The 12,496-nt window shown below is 38.8% G+C and overlaps 1 long non-coding RNA gene across 1 annotated transcript in view; it reads right to left on the reverse strand.

Moving 5' to 3' along the window:
- Positions 1-10,153: 10,153 nt before the first annotated feature.
- The window catches only part of LOC128665084 (uncharacterized), a 51,105-nt gene continuing 48,762 nt past the window's right edge, over positions 10,154-12,496 (reverse strand). The window contains exon 2 of the long non-coding RNA XR_008402994.1: positions 10,154-10,805. This is a non-coding gene — a long non-coding RNA (uncharacterized LOC128665084). The remainder of the gene's footprint in view (positions 10,806-12,496) is intronic.

Consider the following 12,496-nt stretch of genomic DNA (forward strand, 5'->3'; position numbering starts at 1 on the left):
GCTTACCTTCATGTTTCAGTCCACAGGAAACACTTTCAGTTTCTGAGGTTTGCATTCCTGGACCAGCACTTCAAGTTCATTGCCCTTCTGTTTGGCCTAGCTACTGCTCCAAGAATCTTTATGACGGTTCTGGGGGCTCTTCTAGACATTGCTAGATTTCAGGGTATTGCAGTACCCCCATACTTGGACGATATTCTGGTGCAAGCACCATCCTTTCCTCTTGCGGAAGAATTCCCTTCGCAGTCTTCTTTGATCACATGGATGGAAGATAAACTTGGAAAAGAGTTATCTTATCCCAAGTACCACGGTGGAATTCCTGGGTACTATAATAGACTCCATATCCATAAGGATATTTCTAACAGATCAGAGATGTTGCAAGATAACTTCGGCATGCCTTGCCCTCCGAACCTCCTCGAGTCCCTCTGTGGCTCAGTGTATGGAGGTGATTAGTCACATGGTGTCCTGCATTGACATAATTCATTTTACCAGGTTCCATCTCAGACCTTTAAAATGGACACCATTTTAAAACTGATATTTTCAGGAAAGAGACAGATAGAAACAACCTATTGGTGTATGAAAGTGCCCATCATCCCTCTTTAATCAAGTCACTACCCAAGAGTCAATTACTTAGAGTGAAACGGATTGTCACTGAGGAATCCAACATTAGTCTGAAATGGGTAAGAAATTCTTACAATGTGGTTATCCATCTGATCTGATTGAGAACACCATTGATTTGGTGTCTCAATTAGACTGTGACACTCTGTTGAAATCTAAAAAAACAGTAAGCAAGGACCCTAAAAGGTTGATCTTTGTCTCTGAATTTTCTAGACAGAGCAATCAGGTTCTAAAAATAATAAAGAAACACTGGGCCATCCTCAGTCGTTGTAATTCAGACATTGAAGAGTTTGGTCAAGCACCTATGCCCCCCTACAAACGTAGTAAAAGTCTGAGAGATACTCTTATAAGGGCTGATATTGGATCAGCAAAAAGAGACACTCAGAAGTTTATTATCAAGAAAAATCTAGGACGTTTCCCTTGACTTGGGTGCAGCAACTGCAGTTCCATTGTGAAAAGTCCATATTTCTCACATCCACATAGTGGATACCAATTTTATTACAGGGACTATTTCACTTGCAACAGCAGTTACGTCATCTATATGATTAAATGCCCATGTGGGAAGGCCTACATTGGCAAGTCCACTAGGAGGATACGTGACCGTATAACAGAGCATAAGAGCAACATCAGGTGTGGTAAACTAACAGCTCCTGTTGCTTATCATTTCATAGCAGCTGGACATCACATCAGCCAACTTCAGTTCCAGGTAATTGAACAGATCAAGGTCCCCAGAAGGGGTGGTAATAGAGAAATTATTCTCAAACAATGAGAATCCTATTGGATTTTTCCCTTTGACACCCTGGAACCGAAGGGGCTAAATAGGGAAATAGATTGGTCAGTCTTTTATTGATAAATTTACATATACATTATTTTAGATCATTTTTTATTCTGTTAGAACCATTTTTTGTGGATAGAATGTGGATAGAAATATTGATAGGCTAGAATATATTGAATTTTCAATTTAGGCTTCATAGCTGCTTGTTTTTAATTTTACCAGATTACACCTTTTGGAGTTCGTTAGATGGCGCTATTGCATAATATGCTGTGCTGTAAGAAAGAATGTAAGGGTTAATACCCAGGTAAGACTATTTAATCAGGTATATCTGTATTGTTATTGTACACATGATTAAGGGGCGAATTTCCCCGAAATGTCATGGTGGCTGTTTGACTTTGCTTTTCTAAGAATAAAGGAATCAACTTTGGCATTTTGGTGAGCTTCCAATTTGTATATTTGCAATTCTGGGTTCATCCCAGTTTATCAGATTTCAATCAGACAATATGACCTCGGTGGCTTACATCAACCATCAGTGGGTAACAAGAAGTTACTTGGCACTGAAGGAAGTATAAAGTGTAAAGGCCCAGCACTAGTACCCAGGCAAATAGGTGCACGCTGTAGGGACCCTGCAATAGTCCCTTGTAGAATCCAAAGAAGCAGAAAAACAGCAGCACTTTGTTAAGGCAAAAAATCTTCCTTTATTGGTTTAACATCATGGCAGACAAGAGATACAACGTTTTGGTCATACACTGACCTTAATCATGTTCTAAGTAACATCATAACTGCTCACACTTTATACCCTTACTAGGAGGGGAGGGGCTCAATTGCCTGGTTCAGGTGTAATCAAGTACATTCCTAACCTACATACTCCCTCTAGTGGTTGTTAGCAGAGAGATCACTCTTCTTTAACCCTCAAAGACCTGTAAATACATACAACCTAAATTAAAAACAATATATAACTCATGTATACATTAAAATTAAAATTACTTAGAGCTAGCAAAAAATACAAAGTTCCTAAAAACTACATATATTGTCTAGTGTAAGTATATAGCCCACAAGGTACCATTCTATAGTTCTAGGAGAGACATGTATATTAAAGGGTTATCCCCCAATCTATTTCTTTATTCATCCCTACAGGGGCCATAGATTGTAGGGTGTATATCAAAAAAGTTTCCCTAGTTTTCAATAGTTTAACCCTATCACCCCCTCGCCTAGGTCTTTTAATATGTTCAATAATTTGAGACCTAAGTTGCGAGATTGAGTGACCAGCCTGAAGAAAATGACCTGACACTGGGGCTTCAAGATTTTTTGTACGAATATTGGATTTGTGTTCATTTATGCGATCCCTGGCCCTACGTGTTGACTCCCCCACATAGATTTTGGAGCAGGGGCATTTAATCAGATAAATAATGAAATCTGTATTACATGTATGGTATCCAGAAATATTATATCTCTTTCCCGTTAGGGGGTGTAGAAATATCCCACCTTTGATCATGCTGTGGCAGTTGCAACATCCTAAACAAGGATAGCAACCCATCCGAGGACTACTAATATGTGTCTGTCTCAGACCCTTTTCTGGGCCAATGTCAGCTTTGACCAAAGTGTCCCTTATATTCCTACACCTCCTATAAGCTGGCATAGGGGGCTCTTGGAATTCCTTGATATGCTTATTTAGATCCTTTATCATTGGCCAATGTTTCCTGATGATGCCATTTATTTTGTTACTAAGTGGGTTAAACTCAGATACAAATACAAGTCTCTCCTTTTTCTGAAATTTCCTATTTACATTATTTCCCTTAGGAATTAGTTCCCTATTGGAAGCCTCTACTTCTTTAATTTGTCTATCAATCAGGGATTTAGGAAAACCCCTTTTGAGAAAACAATTGCCCATCTCTTTGAGTCTAGAAGACATCTTATCCTCATCTGAGACTATTCGCTTCACACGTAAGAGTTGGCTCTTGGGCAGACTTCTAATCAAGGATGGGAGTGTGCACTATCAAACCTCAATAGACTGTTTCTATAACTCATTTTTTTGTACAAATCAGTTTTTAAAGACCTACCATCCTTGATTATCAGTGTGTCCAAGAAAGATTTTATCTTGTTGAAATGTTTAAATCTGCTACAAATTCACATAAGGAGTCAATGTCGCCCCCCCATATGCCAAACACATCATCTATGTAACGAAACCAGCAAAGTCCATATTTCTGGAACATGCCATTAGTGTATACAAACTTCTCTTCATACATGTTCATATAGATGTTGGCATATGTGGGGCGACATTTGACCCCATAGCAGTCCCCTGGCATTGGATGTAAAATTGACTCTGGAAAAGGAAATAGTTACAATAAAGAACTAGTTGCAGTAACTCCATAATAAATTCCCTCTCAAAGGTGGTTAGTAAACCACTGGATGTGATAGCCTGTCTAGTAGCATCCAAACCACTATTGTGTGTGATACAAGTATATAGGCTACTCACATCCAGTGTATAGAGAATAAATTTGTCACTCTGTAAAACTACCTCCTGTAGTTTTTGAAGGAAATAACCTGTGTCTTTAATATAGGATATAGCTGTGGTGACAAATGGTCTTAATACCCTATCCAGATATACAGATACATTAGTAAGGATGGAGTTGGTACTTGCCACAATTGGACGGCCTGGCGGTTTATCAAGATTTTTGTGTATCTTCGGCAATGTGTAGAAGACTGGTATGGAAAATTTGTCTGGAATCAAAAAGCTTTTCTCACTTCCAGTAATTAGACCATTACACATTGCCTTAGATACACATTTCTCGAGTTCTTTTTTAACTTCAAATGAAGGATCCCTATCCAGTGGCAAGTAAACATCCCCTCCTGTAGCTGAGTCTTGATTTCTTGTATATAATAGCCCCTATCGAGTATCACAGTGGCTCCGCCCTTATCAGCCGGCTTACATATTATATGCTTGTTACTGCTAAGTTCTTTCAATGCCTTAAACTCTGTTGATGTAAAATTAGGCTTAATTTTGCTTTTATTCAGTGTAACTTTGTTCTGTAATAAGCTTACATCCCTTAGCACCAATTGAATAAAGGTATCTATGCTCGAATTATGAATAACAGGTGTAAAGCCAATCTTATTTCTAAGGTTCAATTTACCCAGTGTTAAATTGTTACTCAAATGAGACTTATTGCAGTATTCAGCAACAGTATTACCAAAGAATGCTTTCAATTTTAGAGTCCTGAAAAAGGAGTAAAGGTCTTTATGCAAATCGAAGAAATTACACTTAGAAAGGGGGCAAAATGACAGTCCTTTCTCAATAACAGCCTGTTCAGTTTCTGTCAGAATATGTCCGGAGATATTTACCCCTAGACCTATTTGGTCTTGTTGCGGGTTGTCCTCTGTGGCCGTTGCTTCTGTTGTACAGGTGCCTTGCTGGTTCCGGCTCCGGCGGTGTTTTCTTCCGCCTCGGCGTTTGCGCTTGAGTACCCCGACGATGAGTCGCCTGTTGATGACGTGGAGTGTTCGCACCGATCACGTGCGCGTCGCTGTATCCTCCAATTGGTTCCTCCTTGGCGTCTATTGTTGTCATCCTGGGCGCCCGCTGTCCACCGGTATACATTTCCACTCCGGTAATCTTCTTCATCCCGGAGGAACTTCTGCCTTTTCCGGGCCTCAATAGTTTTTTGAAGCTCCGCAATGTTAGCATTTGTTGTGGCTAACAGTTTATCCATATCCTCAGCAGATAACATGGACTTCAAGACCTTTTCCAAATGTGCAATTTCTGTGCCCTGCTTCTCCAAATCCTGCTGCAGATATTCAACGGTAAGCTCTAAGAGATCTAGGGAGCACTTGTTCAGGATAAATGTAAACTTGTCCACATATTCTTCGTTTTCTCTCATCAGGGTGGGCCTGGTGTTCATTCGAAGGCCCCTCGGTATATGCCGCACCCTATGGTATTCAGCTATTCATTGACTCCTTATGTGAATTTGTAGCAGATTTAAACATTTCAACAAGATGTATAAAATTTCAATTGAACCTGAGTGAGGAATCGGTCCCTTTCTTGGACACACTGATAATCAAGGATGGTAGGTCTTTAAAAACTGATTTGTACAAAAAAATGAGTGATAGAAACAGTCTATTGAGGTTTGATAGTGCACACTCCCATCCTTGATTAGAAGTCTGCCCAAGAGCCAACTCTTATGTGTGAAGCGAATAGTCTCAGATGAGGATAAGATGTCTTCTAGACTCAAAGAGATAGGCAATTGTTTTCTCAAAAGGGGTTTTCCTAAATCCCTGATTGATAGACAAATTAAAGAAGTAGAGGCTTCCAATAGGGAACTAATTCCTAAGGGAAATAATGTAAATAGGAAATTTCAGAAAAAGGAGAGACTTGTATTTGTATCTGAGTTTAACCCACTTAGTAACAAAATAAATGGCATCATCAGGAAACATTGGCCAATGATAAAGGATCTAAATAAGCATATCAAGGAATTCCAAGAGCCCCCTATGCCAGCTTATAGGAGGTGTAGGAATATTAGGGACACTTTGGTCAAAGCTGACATTGGCCCAGAGAAGGGTCTGAGACAGACACATATTAGTAGTCCTCGGATGGGTTGCTATCCTTGTTTAGGATGTTGCAACTGCCACAGCATGATCAAAGGTGGGATATTTCTACACCCCCTAACGGGAAAGAGATATAATATTTCTGGATACGATACATGTAATACAGATTTCATTATTTATCTGATTAAATGCCCCTGCTCCAAAATCTATGTGGGGGAGTCAACAAGTAGGGCCAGGGATCGCATAAATGAACACAAATCCAATATTCATACAAAAAATCTTGAAGCCCCAGTGTCAGGTCATTTTCTTCAGGCTGGTCACTCAATCTCGCAACTTAGGTCTCAAATTATTGAACATATTAAAAGACCTAGGCGAGGGGGTGATAGGGTTAAACTATTGAAAACTAGGGAAACTTTTTGGATATACACCCTACAATCTATGACCCCTGTAGGGATGAATAAAGAAATAGATTGGGGGATAACCCTTTAATATACATGTCTCTCCTAGAACTATAGAATGGTACCTTGTGGGCTATATACTTACACTAGACAATATATGTAGTTTTTAGGAACTTTGTATTTTTTGCTAGCTCTAAGTAATTTTAATTTTAATGTATACATGAGTTATATATTGTTTTTAATTTAGGTTGTATGTATTTACAGGTCTTTGAGGGTTAAAGAAGAGTGATCTCTCTGCTAACAACCACTAGAGGGAGTATGTAGGTTAGGAATGTACTTGATTACACCTGAACCAGGTAATTGAGCCTCTCCCCTCCTAGTAAGGGTATAAAGTGTGAGCAGTTATGATGTTATTTAGAACATGATTAAGGTCAGTGTATGACCGAAACGTTGTATCTCTTGTCTGCCATGATGTTAAACCAATAAAGGAAGATTTTTTGCATTTACAAGGTGCTGCTGTTTTTCTGCTTCTTTGGATGAAGGAAGTATCTCAGATTCTGGAGTGGGCAGAGGCCCACAGCTGTTTGCTGTCAGCGATCCATATTCCAGGTATAGACAACTGGGAGGCAGATTTTCTCAGCAGGCAATCCTTCCATCTAGGGGAATGGTCTCTCCATCCTGAGGTGTTTGCAGAGATATGCAGCAAGTGGGGGACACCGGAGATAGATCTCATGGTGTCCCGTCTCAATACCAAGCTACCCAGGTACTGGCTGATGTCAAGGGATCCCCAAACGGATCAAATAGATGCACTAGCAGTGCACTGGAGGTTCAATATCATATATCTTTTTCCTCCATTACTGCTTCTTCCTCGAGTGGTGGCCCACATCAAGCAGGAGCGGGTATCAATAATCCTGATTGCTCCATCATGGCCGCAAAGGACATGGTTCGGGGATCTAGTGGGGATGTCCTCATATCCTCCATGGAAGTTACCTTGTCGCAGAGACCTTCTGATACAAGGTCCATTTGTTCATCAAAATCTAGATTCTCTGAGGCTGACTGCATGGAGGTTGAACGCATAGTCTTAGCCAAGAGAGGTTTCTCTGAGAGTGTCATTGATACTCTTATTTAAGCTTGTAAACCAGTTACTCAGCGTATCTACCACAAAGGACCTACTTATTCTGGCGAGAAGAGCCTGTATTTTCCTGGCACAGAGTTAAGGTTGCCAGGATCTTATCTTTTCTCCAGGATGGGCTGGAGAAGGGCCTTTCTGCTAGTTCCCTAAGGGGACAGATTTCATCCCTGATGGTTTTATTGCACAAGAGACTGGCTGAGCTTCCAAACGTGCAGTCCTTTGTTAAGACTATGATTAGGATCAGACCTCTGTTTAGATCTGGGGCTCATCCTTGGATCTTGTTCTTCGGGTTTTGCAACAGGTTCGATTTGAGCCTCTGCATTCTGTTGACATTAAATTGTTATCTTGGAAGGTTCTCTTTTTATTGGCTATTGCCTCTGTGCGCAGAGTGTCTGAGATTTCTGCTTTTCAATGTGAGCCCCCTTATCTGATTTTTCATGCAGATAAGGCAGTTTTATGTACTAAATTAGGTTTTCTTCCTAAGGTTGTGTCAGATCACAACATCAATCAGGGGATTGTGGTTCCTTCCTTTTGTCCTAATCCTTCTTCATCGAAGGAACACTTACTTCACAATTTGGATGTGGTTTGCACCTTGAAGTTCTATCTTCAGGCTACTAAGGAGTTTAGACAATCTTCCTCTTTGTTGTCTATTCTGGGAAGCGTAAGGGGCAGAAGGCTACTTCGACTTCCCTATCTTTTTGGTTAAGGAGTGTCATCCGCTTAGCTTACGAGACAGCGAGACATTGTCCTCCTCATTCCACTAGAGCAGTGGTTTCCTCTTGGGCCTTTAAGAACAGGGCCTCTATGGATCAGATTAGTAAGGCCGCTACCTGGTCTTCCTTACATACTTTTTCAAAATTTTACAAGTTTGATGTTTTTGGGAGAAAAGTTTTGCAGGCTATGGTGCCCTCAGAATAGGGTCCGCCTCTTCCTTTTGTTCCCTCCCGTTATTCATTCAGTGTCCTCGGGAGCTTGGGTATAGTTTTCCCAACAGTAAGGAATGAAGCAGTGGACTCTCCCTATCTTAGGAAGGAAAACATAATATATGCTTACCAGATAAATTCCTTTCTTTTCAGATAGGGAGATTCCATGGCCCCCACCCGTTTTTTCTTGTCTATGGGCGGTCCCCTATTATTTATTTTATTCTTCTGGCACCATTTATACCCTAATGTTTCTCCTACTTTTCCTTGTTCCCTCAGCAGAATGACTGGGGTAATGAGGAAGTGGGAGGAATATTTAAGCCTTTGGCTGGGGTGTCTTTGCCTCCTCCTGGTTACCAGGTGTATTTCCCAACAGTAAGGAATGAAGCCGTGGACTAAAGGAATTTATCTGGTAAGCATAAATTATGTTTTTCAAAAGAGGGAATCAGATGACCTGTTGTGTTTATTTTGGATAACTAGGGTCCCTTTAATAGGCAAGACACCATACAAAGCACCATGTATAGAAATGTTATTTTTTATGGTAATCATCCGTTATATAAAGGGACAGGAGACTCCACATTTGAAAATAGCTAATCTCATCTTTAATGTGAAAAGTATTTGAAAGAGGAGAATCTGCCCTTTCTAATGAGGGGTTATATGTCCTAAAAGAAACAAGGGGATGAAGGCTCCATCAGAGCCCCCTCCCACATTGGGTAAACAACACTTTAAGTTCTGCTACTGGTAATTACATTTTTTTCAGTGATCACCTGCATCTTAAAGGGGAATGCAACTTCTTTCAAATGAGGGCTCTCTAAATGGTCTGGTGCAACAACCCATGGGAACCACTTTGCATAGCTCTCTCTACAGCAAAACTTATACATTAAATGGAACACAAGGAATACAAACTAATCTTAGTGTGGTAAAATGTAATATTTTGAGTTAAACAAATAATCTATATTATAATTTAGAACAAGGATGGCCAACTGATGGCTTCATGTGGCGCTTGGCACTTTTTTTTTTGATACCCCTCAGGAAAAAGCAGAACTACCATAGGTTTTGTGGTCCAAAAAAGAGGAACTAAAAATGTGTGCTTTGGGGTCACCACAATTCGAACCATCTAGAGGGAAGAACAGCAGACAGAATGTATCCTTTAACCTTATCTAAATCTGTCCCTGTGCCACTGAACATTTTTAGGAAATGTATTATTTGTCTGTTTAATGGTCAAAAATGTAATTAGAGTCCCCCATGTGCTAAAAAGTTGGCCATCATAGATTTAGAAAATTCAGCAGAATGAAATATGTACTTTGATGTTTTGTTCGTTTCCGTTGTCTCTTACACACTACATGGCAAACATTATTATTATTATAAGAATTTTGTTCAGTAACTTACTTTATTGAAACAAAATAAGAAAAACAAAAAAAAACAGCTGAACTTACTGCTGTACAATGTTGTATAATGAAATATTGGCACATTAATGAGTATCATATCAGAAAGAATAAAAATAAAAAATATTCTAAAATAAAATTGATCTTTATTAATTTATTTGTAGAATGCTTTAATTCCATGAAGCTTATTTGAAAATAAATAACCAGTACATATGGTTATGCCACCGAATTGTCTATTAATTGCCAAAACAGTGTACTAAATACAGTGTACTATATATTTCAAATGTCTTAGTCACAGTGTAAGCTTTGTGAAAGAAAACCTTCTGTATTCCCTACAACCTTTATCAGTAATGAGCAGGAATGTTAGAAAAAAATAACAATAAAAAATATTCTGTCAGATCTAAAATAAAATTGACCTTTATTAATTTATTTGTAGAATTCTCTAATTCCATGTAGCTTATTTGAAAATAAATAATTAGTACATATGGTTATGCCGCTGAACTGTCTATTAATTGCAACAAAATTGCACAAACGCAACTGAAGCAGTTTTGAAATGTTTTTTTTTTTTAACTCCAGTTGCACTTGATAAATCCAGTGTACTGTATATTTCAAATGTCTTAGTCACAGTGTGAGCTTTGTGAAAGAAAACCTTCTGTATTTACTACAACCTTTATCAATAATGAGCAGGAATGTTACAACAATCCTGTATAATTATTTTTCATAGTCAGCAACTCATTTTCATATTAAGTTTGTATTTTTTGTACATAATTGATTTTTTCATTAAAGTTCCTCAGCTAGGGGGTGGTACTGCAGTTAACAGTATTATGGTCTGTTTCTTCAGGACTATCCAAGGACATTGCATCCTGAAATTTTAACAACATCAAAGGTTCAGGATTTAGCTTGTTTCTGTCTGAAGCTTCAACAACTGGTTCCTTTAACATGGAGATTTGCATTCTCTGCTTTGGGAATAATTTAAGAAGCCTCAACCCTCTTCTGCAAGTGATGAAATCCAAGCATTCACTGCGCAAATTGGACTGATTCCTGTTAAAGCAGAAAGAGAATGTCAGTTCCGAGCATATTATAGACTTTTTTTCTTAATCTTGCACAAACATTGGTTTACATTCAAACTGAAAAACTGGTTATCTTTCATCTTTGAGACAATTTACTATGGCTGAGTTTAGATTGTAGAAGATGGAGATTTAGGAGGGTGGATTCCTTTCCCATTCTTGGATCTGGGTAGCACAGTGTCTTGAGCTGGACCTTGGGTTTCAGCTATATTATAGTATGTTTACTAATGTGAACTAAACACACTCAAAATAAGGTTTTAAAAATATCTTAAAGATGTGCTGTGTGAAAGTGCCGGTATAAATTTTCTAGTGTTCATCTGTTGAGTCAGCTAAAATCAAAGTAATAGTAAATGTAAAGGGGTTTTTATTAACATAGGAATAAGCTTTAAAGCATAGTGTTTTAATATATTTTTTTTTCTTTACTTTTTCAAAGTTATCAGCAAGTATGTTTATTTTAATCAAATATGTTACCTATTATTGGTATTGCCACCTGCCCACTTTAATTGACACAAGACAGTTAGGGCTGCCAACGTAAAGCTGTGCTATTAGAAGAAACACAGACACAATAGGATGTGGGAGGTTAAAAGCTTGTAAGCAGTGGACTTTCAGTAATTTATTGGTGTGGCCACAAGTGATACTATGGTGGTCTATGGTCCAGAAGGTCAGTGGGCATATCCAGGAGGTTCATGGGTGAGTCTGTTTGGGGCTTGCCAAATCATGACAGGTGACAATCCCAGGAAATTTGAGAGGTATATAATTGCAAACACTGTAGATGAACTGTGCGTGCTGGACACAATTTCAAAATAATGGTTACTACTTACTAATGTATTTTTTTTCTTCCTCCTTCCTGCATCTTTCTTCATTGTCCTTCTTATATTTTATAAATGCCAGTGGGTGAACCTCTGCAGTTTCATACTATTTTGGAGCTAATCTATTTTTGGACCATCTGACAGAAAAGGTGAACATTCACAGATCAGTAATGTTTCTGGCTTTTTCACAGCTGAATCAAAAGCTTTGGGTTAGCACACACAATAAATAAATGGCTGGAAGGGTATTTTTTGCAGTCTTTATGAACAGTTTTGAAACTTACACAACATATATAAAAAGGCCACATGAATATTATAGAGCAATGCAGCCACTGCAAAACTGTAAGGCCACACTCGTTATCATGCCCACTAACCCAAAGTGTGCAATATAGCTGTCAAAAAGCTGGCAATGCCGCTAATCTGTGATTGTGCACTGCTTCTGCCACACAGTCCAATAATACCTAAGTTAGCAAAAGAGGAAGAAGGCTCAACCATGCATAATACTATACATTTATTGAAAACTATAAAAACAGGTGCTGCAGACATCTTCAGACTATCATAAACACTATCTACATGAATACCTAAGCTCCAGTGCCCAGTATGATGATGTGAAGTCTGACCAGCCAGCAACTATAAGGGGTGAAAAAGAACGGCTTTGAAGAGAGTTGCAGGCAAGGCACAGGGAAAAAAAATATAATGGTGAGTAGTAACCATAGCACTGTAGTTGTGGCCAGTGATTTATTTTTTCTTTAAACCTGGTCCTATAATATTTTACATCTTATTAGCCTGAAATGATGAAAACATGGAATGGGTAACCATTATATATGTTTAATATCCTGCATAACTAGCAAGAACTGAC

Source organism: Bombina bombina, chromosome 6, assembly GCF_027579735.1.
Source record: "Bombina bombina isolate aBomBom1 chromosome 6, aBomBom1.pri, whole genome shotgun sequence".
NCBI classification, from domain to species: domain Eukaryota; kingdom Metazoa; phylum Chordata; class Amphibia; order Anura; family Bombinatoridae; genus Bombina; species Bombina bombina.